Source organism: Cupressus sempervirens, chromosome 4, assembly GCF_028749045.1.
Source record: "Cupressus sempervirens isolate cs-2001-9-10 chromosome 4, ASM2874904v1, whole genome shotgun sequence".
NCBI classification, from domain to species: Eukaryota; Viridiplantae; Streptophyta; class Pinopsida; order Cupressales; family Cupressaceae; genus Cupressus; species Cupressus sempervirens.
Window position 1 is genome coordinate 14,557,836 of NC_143121.1, and position 15,623 is coordinate 14,573,458.

Sequence of the window (15,623 nt, forward strand, 5' to 3'; positions counted from 1 at the left end):
TAAACTAGGTGTTTGGTCTACCCCGATTACTATAGTTCAGAGTGCACCTTCTTCCACTAGTAATTCTACTGTCATTGCTGAAGGGTCAAGTTTAGGCTGGGAGGTTGCTCCTCTACCATGCTCAGATTTTGGTTGGGACTATTCTCTACAACCTAGTATGCCTTCCACTTCTACTAAGGGCACCTCTTGCAAGGATATGGAAGAATGGCAGTATAAAGACTACCTTCTTTTTTCTATGTATTAATTTTTCCAACATCAAGCATGATTTAGAATGTTGGTATTTTTGGTTGAACTTTGAGCCTTCCATGTGTACTATTCAATTTAGTTTTGAACATGTTAAAATTTGATAAATTTCAATATTTGGTGGGAATGCTCCTACATTTTTTAATTTAGATTTTCTCATCAATATAGTATCTTGTAAATATCGATGATTGTCACTTGTATATATTGTGACGATGCTGCATTTTCTTTCTGGTTCTTTCCCAGTTGAGCTCTTGAACCAGATTATATATATATATATCCAATGGCTTATCCACTTTTGCCAGAAAGAAAAATATAATGTTGATAGCCAAGAGCCTACAACACAATGATAACTTGTGAGGCCTCTCATGTGGGATAATTAACATAAGAATCATATTAAAAAAATTATTTATTACAATGTATTGTGTCCAAAATAATTTTTAATCCATAAGGTGAATTGCTAAATAAGAATGTAAAATCTCATAAAAGAAAACTAACTTATTGCAGAAACTAAATGTATCAAAATATATAGAAAAAATATTCTATTTCAACATAAGTGAATCTATAGAAATATAAAATAAATATACATGCTCCAAAATTTAGCTATACAGGAGCAATTAAACATAAAATAAACATGAACTACTTACTAATATGTTCAATTTTTTTTTTTAAAAATGTATTACAAAATTTCAAAATTTTATCTCAAAAAATTATAAAAATACATGTATTCTAAACTTCAAATTTCATAATAAAATTATAAAATCTTCATTTTTAAAAATTAAAATCAATTTTGTTTTGTTTGAGAATTTACTAAAAACTTTTATTTACTAATCTTGAGTAAAAATTTAATGAATTGAAATAACTTAAATTATTAAACTTATTTTAACAATATATTTTATGGATTTTTTTTCAAAAAATTCAAGCTTTCATTCATTTTTATTGCATTTCAATGAAGTAATCAAAACTTTTCAAAATCTTTGTTAATAAGTACCTCATTGTTGAAATCTCCTACTATGCATTACTAGACTCTTTCCAAATTCATATAATAACAAGAGCTGCAATGTAGTTGGAGTCCCTGCCTAATGCAGGGATATGTGGCTTGATAGTTAGGAAAATGTATCATGTTATATAGTTTTTACTAGAAATATAAATCATAAAACTAGTAGAAATAAAATGGAATTTTCTCAACTATTTTATAGAAGATCTTTTAGTAGCTACACAATGATATTCCTCATTATTTTCACTGTTCTATATCCTCATAATCTCTCTCTCTCTCTCTGTCTCTCTCTCTCTCTCTCTCTCCCTCTCTCTCTCTCTCTCTCTCCCTCTCTCCCTCCCTCCCTCCCTCCCCGCTCTCTCTCCCTCTCCCTCTCCCTCCTATCACCATGGCTTCCCCATATCTATCTCTTATACATAAACGTCTCTCTCTCTCTCTCTCTCTCTCTCTCTCTCTCTCTCTCTCTCTCTCTCTCTCTACCATCACCATTATTTCCCATATTTACTTCTTTATCTACCTTATATCTCTCATCTTGTCCCAATTCTATCTTATCTATACCCTATAATTACTCACTCACTCTTCTTAGCTTCCACTCACTCATTCTTTCACTCCCTATTTTACCACATCTCTATATGTTATACATACTATATAGGCTATATTAGTATGTTAGAAACACTAAATTAAGAAATCAAAAGAATTTACAAACTAAAATACCATAACATAAATGAGAGACTAAAGAGGAAACCCCAATTGGAAATGTGAGCCAAATGAATGGACTCTCCCAATAGGATTTAGCTCTTTGCTTGGTAGATGAGTCTAAGGATTGGGATGTATGCTCAAGCTTCTCAAAACTAGCTTCAATGGAGATGGAAAATGGCAAATTGGTAGCTTTGTGAGCTCCCAATTTGGCATCATAAGGGTATGGTTAAGGGCTTTGGTTTCCCAAACTAGCATTATAACTTTAACTCAAGGATTGTGATGAAATGACTTGGGAGGGGATTCAATTTATAGGCTAAGGGCTTGAGGGATGGAGGGTTAAGATGCAAGGAGAGATGAAAGCTTAAGGAGGGCTAGGATGCACTCAAAGAGGAGCACATGGATTATGCTTGTTTAGCACTAACCAGCGAGTGACACATGTCACAAGGTGAGTGGATGGAGGCAAGGGGATGGATGAGTCAACAAAGGAGGCTCAAGGGATAATATCTTCATAAAGACCCTTCATAATGGCTTGTAGGAGCAATGAATGGGCTTGTAAGAGTCTTTATGGCTTTTGTAAGAGCATTCATGGCTTGGTAGTTGGGATATTTTAGAGGGAGTTGAGATTGTTGACTTTCCTTGGTTTACGAAAGTCTTAAGCTTACTTAGGGAATGTGACAAGGTTAGGTGGGGGATTAGAGGTGATTTAGGATTAGATTAGGCTTGTTAGAGATTTTCAAGTGGATGGCATTCATGAGGGTGGGTGAGTTAGTGGCTAAGCTTGGTTAGTATGGGTGGATGGGGTGGATTAGGCTAAAAAGGGGGTTTAGGATAGTTTAGGGGTTATTAGATTTGAGGGCTTTATTTATCAAATAGATTTATTTAATAAATGGGGATTTTGGAATTAGATAGAAGAATAGGATTAAATTGATAAATAATAGGTTATTTGATTTATCAATTAGGACTATAGATGATTAATTAAATTAATTAGCTAGGGGATGGCAAAGGATTAATTAAATAGGAATTTAATTAATGATTCCTTTAGTGATAACTAAATAGGATTACCAAAGCAGTGTAATCAAATTTAGGTGTCTACACATACACATCTATATCCCCCTAAATAATTTCTTTTATAATCTACCCCCCATCTCTCTCAAAGACATTATCATCTCCCTACTATCACCATATTTTCTCCCTATTTATCTTCTTTATCTACCTCATGTCTCTCATCTTATCCACATTCTATCTTATTTACCACTTCTCTAATAATTAATCAGCTCCCTACCATCGCCATATTTCCCCCCAGATTTATCTTCTTTATCTACCTAATGTCTCTCATCTCATCCCCATTCTATCTTATCTACCACCTATAACTACTTAGTTTATCTCTTTATCTTCTACTCACTCTTTCTCTTCCTCCCTCCTATCACCATATCTTCCCCATATATATATATATATATATATATATATATATATATATATATATACATTGTAAGAGTAATATAAGGTTGATAGGCAAGAGCCTACAACACAATAGTAACTTGTGAGGGCTCTCAAATGGGAAGTCATTGCCTTGAATTTGCTTAACACAAAATAAATAATTGCAACAAATAATAATAATGAATCTAGGATTAATTTGAACCACTTACATATTGTCTAACAAAAAATTGTATTACAAATCTTGAAATTTTTTATAATGAACATAAGAATCATATATTTGAACATGAGAATCATATTTAAAAACTTATTTATCACAATGTATTATGTCCAAAATAATTTTTAATCCATTTGGTGAATTGCTAAATAAGAATGTGAAATTTCATAAAAGAAAACTAACTTATTTTAGAAACTAAATGTATCAAAATATATAGAAAAAAAATGTTATTTCAACATAAGTGAATCTATAGAAATATAAAATAAATATGCATAATCCAGAATATAGCTATACAAGAGAAATTAAACATAATATAAATTTTACTAATATAACATTTTCAATTTTTAAACAAAAAATTATATTACAAAGTTTCAAAAATTTATCTAAAAAATTATTAAAAAATATGTATTCTAAAATTCAAATCTCATAATAAAATTATAAAATCTTCAATTTTTATAATTAAAATCACTTTTGTTTTATTTTGTTTAAGAATTTACTAACAACTTTTATTTACTAATCTTGACTAAAAATTTAATAAATTGTAATAATTTAAATTATTAAACTTATTTTAACAATATATTTTATGAATTTTTTTTTTCAAAAGTATTCAAGTTTTCATTCATCTTTATTTCATTTCTATGAAGTAATCACAACTATTCAAAATCTTTGTTAATAAGCACCTCATTGTTGAAATCTACTACTATGCATTGGTAGACTCCTTCCAAATTCATATAATAACAAGACCTGCACTGTAGTTGGAGTCCCTGCCTAATGTAGGGATATGTGGCTTGACAGTTAGGAAAATGTACCATGTTATATAGTTTTTAGTAGAAATATAAGTCGTCAAATGTATCATGTTTTATGATTTTTAGTAGAAATAAAATGAAATTTTCTCAATTATTCTATAGTAGATCTTCAAGTAGTTGCACAATGATATTGCTCAATATTTCTCTCAGCCCCTCTTTTGACCACATCTTCCCCATCTCTATATGTTATACATACACATCTATATGCTCCTAAATAATTCTTTTTATATTTTGCCCCCCCTCTATATCTCCCTACTCTCGCCATATTTTCTCCCTATTTACCTTCTTTGTCCACCTCATGTCTTTGACTTTGTCCCCATTCTATCCTCTTTGCCACTTCTCTAATAATTAATCAGCACCCTACTCTCACCATATTTTCCCCATATTTACCTTTTTTATCTACCTCATGTCTCTCATCTTGTCTTTCACCATATCTTCGCCATCTATATCTCTTATGCATACACATCTATATCCTCATAATCTCTCTGATAGACAAGAGCTTACAACACAATGGTAACTTGTGAGGCCTCTCATGTGGGAGGTCTTGGATTCAAATTTGCTTAACATATAAAATAAATAATTGCAATAAATATCAATAATGAATCCAGGATGAATTTGAACTACTTACCTATTGTTTAACAAAAAATTGCATTACAAATCTTTAAATTTTTTATAACAAACATAAGAATCATATAATTGAACACAAGAATCATATTTAAAAAATTATTTATCGTAATGTATTATGTGCAAAATAATTTTTAATCCATAAGGTGATTTGCTAAATAAGAATGTAAAATTTCATAAAAGAAAAGTAACTTATTTTAGAAACTAAATGTATCAAAATATATAAGAAAACCAACTTATTTTAGAAACTAAATGTATCAAAATATATAGATGTAAATGTACATTTATGTTGATATGTGAAGAATTGTATTTACATCATCTGCATCATTTTATTTTTATTTTACTGTGACATTAAAATGATTGAAAATGATTTAGGGAAACATTTCAAACCATTACCAATATTTGAATCCATAAAACACAACCGTTTAAACAACTAATAAATTTTTGTTAGGAAGTGCTTATTAAAATGCAATGTAATAAAGAATTTTGCAACGAAAAACAAAGATGCTACAATAGGAACACTGACATTGACCCCTACTTCTTCATTAAAGAACCAGTTAAAATCCTTAAGAAAAGGGGGAAAAAAGGGGTCAAAAAACAAGAAGAAATGCCAATTCCCAGGCTAAATATATGCTTAGTAAATGAGCTGCAGCATCAGTGGAGTGGACGATAGGTTAAGAAACGTTATCTCTGAATTGCTATTGTTTTCTTCATCTAAATTCACACTTTGTCTTTTCACGCCTCGTTTCAAATTGAGATTAGGGATGTCACAAGTTCCATTATTGGCAATAGAAAAATATTCCCATTTAGACCATAGGAAATTGCGTACTTGTTTCCCTAATCCACTAGATTTGAGCAAAAAAATTGTTTACTTTGGCTACTTCTTCTTGCATTAATGACTTCTTCTTCGCCTCTCCTCTTCGATCAACTTTTAAAAATCAATAACAGCTTTAAAAATCAAAATTCTTTGTTTGAATTTTTTCACAAAGAGGATTATATAATAGCCAAAAATAAATGTAATCATTATTTATTTGAAAGTAAGAAATTAACTTACATGCAGAGCATTTAAAGTTTTTACCTGAGAAAGATTTTCCAATTGAGAAAGTGGTTTTCATTTACCCGTCCTCCCTAGTTAGGGTTCTGACCAAAAAGGCAGGCTTTGGTCCAAGGCTAGATGGCAACATGTAGTTGTCCGCTGCTTCTGTGTCAGACGGAACAAAAATGTGCCACCTATTATAAATAACGAAATTAATCACATCCATCCCAACTAGATCAAAACCAGTCAAGAATTGGCAAAAGAGGAGGGTTTCCCACCATATCATTGTGATAAATTGTAGATATATTTGACTTCTAAGCATTGCTTATAAAAATAAGAAGCAAAGCAGGAGCTGAGCTTCAATCAACCATCACATTCTAGTAGTGTGACACATTCTTTAGTCGCTTTCTCACCAAACACATCAGTACTAGACTGTACTCATCCACAATCTCTGCACACAGTGGGAAAAAATAAGTACATTGTATGCTTCTCTTCTAATCCAAAACATTGCTATTTGCATTTGGGTTACACCTATCAAATTTCAGACTTAGGGGTTGGGAGGGCTCTTTGAAGTACTTCCATCTCTCAGGCTGGTCGGGTCTGTTGGCATGTGTAATTTCTACGCTGCCAACCTTCAACCACCCACCGTCCATAGCTGACCGCCCACCATCCACAGCTCAGTCTACCAACAACTTGCCGTCCAGCACCGTCCAGCCACAATATAAGCTGACCATATTTAATTCTATGTAATATTATAGTAAGTGTAATATGTTTGTTTTGTATTCTAGAGAATTCTCAGACCTCTATAAATAGAGGCTTAATGTAATGCATTTCAGCAAGGCAATAAGGAAAGAAGCAATAATATAAAAGATATTTTATTGTGTTTCAGTTTTCTTTGTCTCTACCCACCTTCATAGTGGTATCAGAGATCAGGCAGATTGTGGAGTTAGATCACAGGTAGATTTTGGAGTCACAATCCAGGCAGATTGTGGAGCTAAAAAAAAATGATTGCTGTTTCAAGAAAGACATACGAAATCAGTCCAGCAGTAAGGTATTGCATTTTATTTTTGAAGTTGAGGCGTGAATGTGTGCTTATGAGCTAGATTTTATTTCAAGTGATTAGTTTTGTAAGAAGTTGGAGATCATAATTTTTAATTGAGATAATCTTATTGATTCTATTGCTGTACTTAGGAATTCAAGTATTTTAAAAGATTTTATTGTTTTTTAAAAGTATGGCATCAAGAATGAATCAGTTTATGATTCCAATATTTTTTGGCAAGAATTATGATCATTGGACATTTAGAATGAAAATGATATTTCATTCGCAAGAGTTACTGGAGATTGTAGTGAATGGATTTGTAGAGCCATTAGATGAATCGTTGTTAACTGCAGATCAAAAGGATGAACTCAAGGAAAATAGGAAAAAATATATAAAGGCATTTCAAATTATTCAACAAGGTTTGGATGACACTGTTCTTGCAAGTATTAATGGAGCTACAACAACCAAGAAAGCATGGGAGGTCCTTGAAACAACATATCAAGGTATAAACAAGGTAAAACTATCTAAATTGCAGTCATTAAGAAGAGATTTTGAAAACTTCCAAATGAAAGATGCAATTTTCAATTCGAGTTACGAATGTGCTTAATCAAATAAGGTTGAATGGTGATGAGCTAACAGGTCAAAAAATTGTAGAAAAGATCTTAAGAAGCTTGCCTGTTAAATTTGATTGTATTTTTGTGGCAATTGAGGAATTTAAGGATTTGTCAAATTTATCTATAGATGAGTTGTTTGGGTCATTACAAAACCATGAATATAGGTTGAACATGCATGATAATACTTCATTGGAGCATGCATTCAAAACGAAAATGACATTTGCCAGAGGCAGAGGAAGAGGAAATCTAGGATTCAGAGGATGAGGAAGAGGACGAAATAATTATCAAAGAGAGGAAAGGAGTTTTGATCAAGGAGTAAGGAGAAATCAAAGTTTAAGCTCAAAGGGGTGAAATAATAATCAAGCATAAGAAAGGTATGATAAATCAAATGTCCAATGTTATTATTGCAATAGATTTGGTCACTTAGCAAATGAATGTCGGAAGAAGCAAAAAGATGTAGGCAAACAAAATGCAATTTTTTTTGAAAGTAGTCTAGGGACATTGTTCATTACATGTCATGTAGCTCAAGAAAGCTTAAGTGATATTTAGTTTCTAGATCATGGTTGTAGCAATCATATGACAAGAAATAAAGATATATTTGAAAGCTGGGATACCTTAGTCAAGTCAAAAGTAAAACTGGGCAATGATAACATAGTGGAAGTAAGTGGAAAAGGTACAATTGTTGTGATGACAAATCTTGGTAAGAAATCTATTCCTAATGTGTATTTTGTACCCAGTTTAAAGCATAATCTTATAAGTATGGGACAACTTACACAAAAAAGTTATAAAGTTATTTTTTAAAATAACATCTGCACTATATTTGATATTTCTCCTAGTACCATGGTCATTGCAAGGGTTGAAATGACAGACAATAAAATGTTTCCGCTTCACATGAAAAGTGGAGTGATGGACGAGGATGTAGTGAGTTTCAAGGCAACATGTCAAGATCAATCATGGATATGGCATTTGAGGTATGGACATCTAAATTTCAAGGGATTGAGTTTATTGCAAAGAAAGGAAATGGTAAGAGGCTTACCCCCCATTGAATCACCAATTAGTTCATGTGAAAGTTGCATCTTAGCTAAGCAACATAGGGAAAGTTTTCCAAAAGAAATGTCATATAAAGCTTGGGCACCTTTAGAAATTGTGCATACTAATATATGTGGTCCTATGTAAGTGCCATCATTAGGGGGGGGCATTTATTTTCTAACATTCATTGATGACTTTAGTAGGAAGACATGGGTTTATTTTCTTAAATATAAATATGAAACATTTAGTAAGGTTAAGGAGTTCAAGACATTTGTTGACAAATAAAGTGGTCTATATATTAAGGTATTAAGGTCAGATAAAGGGGGAGAATACATTTCAAATGAGTTTTTGGATTATTGCAGGCATCATAGAATAAAGAAGTAGTTCACTACAAGTTATACACCTCAGCAGAATGGTGTTGCTGAAAGAAAGAATCAAACAATAATGGAAATGGCAAGAAGCATGTTGAAAGGTAAGAATCTACCAAATGAATATTGGGCTGAAGCAGTAGCTTGTGTTGTTTACATCTTGATTGGAGTCCAACAAAGATTGTAAGAAACAAGATTCCACAAGAAGAATGGAGTGGTAAGCATCACTATGTTTCCCATTTTAGAGTATTTGGTTGTATTGCATATGCACATGTTCCTAAAGAAACAAGGAGTAAATTGGATGATAAAAGTGAAAAATGTATTTTTATTGGTTATGATGAACAATCTAAGGCATATAAGTCATTTAATCCTATAACTAGAAAAGTCATGATAAGTAGAGATGTTGTGTTCAAAGAAGAAGAATCTTGGGATGACAATATAGACAAGACAGTTACAAACTCTGATACTATATGATGAGAAAGCAGGAAAAGACCAAGAGAATCAAATAGATCAAACAAATGAGCATGGGAGAACTCCTTCAAAAAGTACACATGGAGATAACACACAAATGAAAGATGAGCAAGGACAATCTTCAAGTTCGCAAGTAAATAATGATTCTAATCCTACACTTACATCATTGAGATAAAGGATTAAGAATAATAAAACTAAAAGTTTGCAAGAGATTTATTAACAAGGGGACATAATAGATTTACAATCAAATTTTTCTTTATTTTCTCAAGATCCTATATATTTTGAAGATGCAATCAAGGAAAAACAATGGATTAATGCAATGAATGAAGAAATGAAATCTATTGATAAAAATGATTCATGGGAACTAGTTGATTTGCCTAAGAATAAAGAATGCATAGGTGTAAAATGGGTTTATAAAACTAAGTATAAGGAAAATGGAGAAGTTAATAAATATAAGGCAAGCTTAGTAGCCAAGGGGTTTGCAGAAGAATATGGAGTTGATTATAATGAAACTTTTGCACCTGTAGCTAGACTAGATACTGTTAGAATCATACTAGCTATTGTAGCTAAAAACAAATGGATGGTTTATCAAATAGATGTAAAATCAGATTTTTTAAATGGGTATTTGGAAGAAGAAGTTTATGTGCACCAACCACCAAGTTATGAAATCAAAGGACATGAACACAAGGTTTATAGGTTGAAAAAGTCACTCTATGGGTTGAAACAAGCACCAAGGGCATGGTATAGCAGAATTGATTCATATATGATTAAGAATGGATTTAATAGAAGCACTAGTGAGCCAACACTATACACGAAAGTTAATAAGGAAGGTCAAATTTTGATTGTTTTCTTGTATGTTGATGATTTAATCTTTAGTGGTAATCTTTCCATTGATATGTTCAAATCAGCAATGAAGTAAGAATTTGAAATGACAGATTTGGGTTTGATGAAATATTTTTTGGGTATTCAAGTAACACAAAATGATAAGGCAATTTTCATTTGTCAAAATAAATATGCACAAGATGTTATGAGATGGTTTAGAATGGTAAATTTTAGTCCACTCTCAAGTAGAGAAGACAATGATAATGAATTTGATTATACTCAATTCAGAAAGTTCACTGGTAGTTTGATGTATCTCACAACAACTAGGCTTGATATTATGCAGTGAGTTTAATTTTTAGATTTATGGATTCACCTTAGAACTCACATTGGCAAGCAGGAAAGAAAATATTGAGATACATTGCAAGGACTCTGAATTATGGCATAATGTATTTTTTTTCAAATGTTTTTCAGCTAGTTGGGTATACTGACAGTGATTTTGCAGGAAGTATTGATGATAGAAAGAGCACATAGGGATATGCATTTCATCTTGGAATAGGTATTGTGGCATGGGCATCAAAGAAGTAGCCTATCATGACTATTTCTTCAGCTGAAGCAGAATATGTAGCCGGTACATTAGCAGCATGTCGAGCAGTATGGATGCGAAGAGTCTTGACAGATCTAATGCATGAGCAAGATGAGTCTACTACAATCTATTGTGATAACAAGTCAACCTTCACATTGTCAAAGAATCATGTTTTCCACAAGAGGATAAAGCACATTGATACTAGATATCATTTTATTCGAAAATTGGTCAATAATGGAGAAATCAACTTGGAGTATTGCAGATCTAAAGATCAATTGGTAGATATATTTACAAAGGCATTACCACAAGAACAATTTGGATATTTAAGAGGCTAAATGAATATTGTAAGCTTTGATGTAGTAGAAATTAAAGGGGAGTGTTGGCATGTGTGATTTCTATGTTGCTGACCTTCAACCACCCACCATCCATAGTTAACCGCCCACCATCCCCAACCCAGTCTACCAACAACTTGTCATCTAGCACCATCCAGCCGCAATATAAGCCAGCCATATTTAATTCTATGTAATATTATAGCATGTGTAATATTTTTTTTTGTATTCTAAGAATTCTTAGACCTCTATAAATAGAGGCTTAATGTAATGCATTTCAGCAAGGCAATAAGGAAAGAAGCAATAATATAAATGATATTTTATTGTGTTTCAATTTTTTCTATCTCTGCCCACCTTCAAGGTCTGGTGTGTAGTCACACTAGTTGAGGTCTCTCCAATCCAGAACCACCTCTCTTTGCAGATTATTGCTGACCACACGAGAATTTTTCTAATCAAAGAAACAAATAATTGTCAAATACAAAACACAAAGATATGACAGAGACGGTTATGCAAACTGTTTAGTAAAAATCGATAGCATTGTTACAACTATTCACAAAAGCAGTTCCAATTATATTTCTCTCACTATTCACTAAAATGGTTCTAATTATTTTGCTTAATGAATAAGCAGTTGTAATATATATTTTTTAATATTTTTTAATTCATGAATTACATAGATTTTTTTTGTTGCATGGATTCAAGGGGTCTCCTATGAGACTAAAGTAGCCTCTAGGCTGATAATTGAATCATAATTTATATTATATATTATCAGATTGTAAAATGGATGATCTCTTTTTATTTTAATAATATAATTACTGTAGTAAAGATTAATAAGTTTTAAAAACTATTAATAAATATATCTATATAGTTGATTACTATGGTGTATACAAGTGATCAAAATGGTCTTTTATTTATTAATTTTTTAAGTAAAACTTCTTTATTCTAATTTTTTATATAGAGTTTTAAAGAAATATTTATTTTTTTATTTAACATGCATGATTTAGGGGCAAGATACGTAGCTTGATATGAAGATTAGAAATCTCTCTTTCATTTATTAAGATCTATTGTGGGAGTGAGCATCTTGTGAAGCATATGACCTTACCATATTTTCCATTCTTTATTAGCACTATGTCAAAGGAAGTGTTGATTATTTGTGAAGTCTATGATAAAAAAATTTGAGTTTGCATATGTGCATATAAATGGTAGAAAATATAGCAAGTTAGAAATTTACCCAATCTAGCCATGAGGTTTTGTCAGCTTAAGTTAGTAAAACTATATTGAATAACTTGTTTGTCATAGATATTTAATTTTTTAATCTTTTTCTAAACATAGCCCCTGGAAGATTCATGTGTATCTTGCATTAAAACATGATTTTTTTGAGAACATTGTCAAGTTATTGCTGCATTTTAGCTAGAAATGCTTTGGTTTTCACAAATTTTCCATAAATAAGGACTATGGTCATAGTTTATTTTCAATAGTAATCAATATTTTGTAAGTCACCTTTCGCTTTTATTCCTTACTTAAATTTGGTATGGTCAAAAACATATTTACATAAAATGATTTGGCTAAATTTTGTTGCTCTGAGAATGTAGAATTGAATAAACTTATGGTCTATTAGGTAGGAATCAACATGGACTAAGTTAATAATGTTAGTATTCTTTGAAGAAAGCTTAATTGTTTCTTACTAAGGAAACTAAAGAAAATAAATTTGATATTAAAAATACTCTAAATCTAACATAATTCTTTTATTCTTTGTAGAATTATAATTCTCCAATGTGTACTTTAAATCTGTATACGGAAAGTATGCCTTTCATTCCTTCTTTTTCATTATTTTCTATATTAGATTGAAAGAAAATTAAATCTAATAGTTAGGAACATATTGTATTTTATATTTAATTTTTTAAACTTTTAATATGCTTGATTAACTAAGAAAACTTTATATTGGTAATAATTTTAGCGTGCTTGTATTATTTTTTAATGTGAGTATAGTTAAAAGAATCATGCTTATATTTTGCTATTTAGTATCTGGTAGTTTCAAATCATCTTTTATTGCCTAGTACCTTATTTTCTTAAATTCATCATGTCACCTTTTCACATGTAGCGTCTTATTTTATTTTTTAGGATGATAATAGATAAATGGGAGATAGTCAGTTTAGGCTTATTCACCAAAGCTAGGCTATCAATAGTCATCAAATATCTATCTAATTATATGTTGCACTTATGAATCTTATCAAATTGAAGAAGTGAGCATGAGAGGTAAAAAAAAACAACAAAAAAATAAAGAGTGGTTCTTAAGTAAAAAATTTCTATCTTTTAATTTGTTTGTATGGTAATCTAGAGAAAATTTTTGTCAAATAAATCTTAATTAATATTTTTTTGGCACATGTACAATGACCCTATGTATGTCCTTGTTTCCTCACTCCCTCTGGTTCCCAATTTTTTTTATTGTATGTTAAATTAGTATCTCCTTTGTACATTATTGTCAATTATATAATATATTTAAAGAAAAACATTTATCTTTTGGTATCTAGATGTGAGTGTGATGGGATATTTTATCTTTTTGTATGTTAGGGTATACTATTCTTTCTTTGTCATCATTGCATTTTGCACTTGAATTCCTCTTTCCGATTGTTATCTTTTATGTATCCCATTTGGTGTTTGTATGAATATATTTTAAATTTCTATTAGATCCATCTTACTTATTATCAGGTTCTATCCTTTCGTACTTTTAGGTGAAAAATACGCACAAAAAAATAGACCCATCATATAAGGGAGTTTCCACTCTAAAATGCAGAGGAATATTATAATTTAATAGTGATTAGTTATAGTCTATCTAACTATTGGCATAGTTATCACTCGTCATAGGGAAAACATGACCATTCTAGAAAGACATTAGTAGTGATAAATTCATTTTTAATTATTCCTATCTTTCTTAGATATGATAATCACATTGTTACAAAATTTTTCCATATATGCAAACTTTGGCGATCTCCTATGCTCCTATGTTCTATTGTGGGCGTATAATAGGAAACCAAAACTGAATTGACATATTTCTTCAAGGTACTAAATGTAAAAGTCCTATGAAATACTGAAAATAATTAAAGAAGTTTGTATTCATATTTAGATACAATCTAACAAATATCTTATCATTACACTAAAAAGTCTATTACATACAATGCATTATGTTTATAAAGTGAAACACAATAGTTTATATATGTAATAAATATCTATTGATTGAGCACACATAACATAAGTAGTAAATAAGGAAACTCATTTCTTTCATTGCCTTGTATAGAGGAGTGGTTGTTGCACTTTTGACAAAGTTCCTTGGGATCGTAGATTCATAGTACCACTTGTAAGAGGAAAAGAAATGATCCTAGTCATAAGAAATTGTTGAAATATCTCGTGCATGAGTAGTTTCCCTTTGAGCCAAATGCCCACCTTCTACCTTGACATTTTTGCACAACTGTCAAAAACATTGAATGCAAGTAGGTGAGTTTAAATCCAAAATGAGAGGGATTTTTTTTTTTTTTTTTAGATAGGTAAAAAGGAAAATATGCTCATTCATTCGATAGTTAGTAGGAGCAAGAAAAGGAAGAAGGAAAAATATTAGAGCAATTAGAGAGCAGAAGGAAGGTTCAAGAAGAAGATCAGAGTTGTAACAACACAAGATCAAATTCTTCTTGTTCTCCATAATTTATTTTAATTGACCTATTGAAGTAGTGATTGTTCCAAGTATTATTGTATACAACCATCTTTTGTTACAAATTAATAACATATATAAAAGATTTTAGGTTAATGTATTTTGACTCTGGTTGAAGCTGTAAGCTCCCATATTTGCAATAGTTGATTTAGTATTTAAATAGAATGTAGGCAAGTAGACATATTAGCAAATCTCTAGATATTTGGCTTGTTGTGTTTCTTCACTTCTATCTATTCCATATTACATTTAGGTTTTATGAAAATATCTTTTATTACCTTTGCATTTTAATGGTGGAAATGCTCAAACTATAAGTCTATTAAACAATCACTCAAGTTACCCTTTAATCGAGTTCTCTATTATGTTGTTCCTACCAAGCTCACTTGGTATCCTTGTTGATTGAGTTCACTTAGCAATCACTGAGCTGAGCTCCACCTTTCCTTTGATGACTAAGCTCGCTTGAAACTCTCTTGTGCCAAGTTTCCCTTAGTGCTAAGCTACTTGGGGCTCCTCCATGTGTCAATTTCACTCAACATCTACTGCCTATCACTTGACATCCATTGCATGGCAAGTAAACTGTCAAATTTTTGAGTGTATGATTTTATTTTAATATGGTAT

At 31.1% G+C, this 15,623-nt stretch overlaps 1 long non-coding RNA gene across 1 annotated transcript; it reads left to right on the forward strand.

Annotated features, from left to right (window-relative positions):
* Positions 1-6,841: 6,841 nt before the first annotated feature.
* Positions 6,842-11,642, forward strand: LOC149559691 (uncharacterized). Its single transcript, XR_016363301.1, has 2 exons — positions 6,842-7,104; positions 10,899-11,642. It is a non-coding gene; the product is annotated as an uncharacterized LOC149559691 (long non-coding RNA).
* The last annotated feature ends 3,981 nt before the right edge of the window (positions 11,643-15,623 follow it).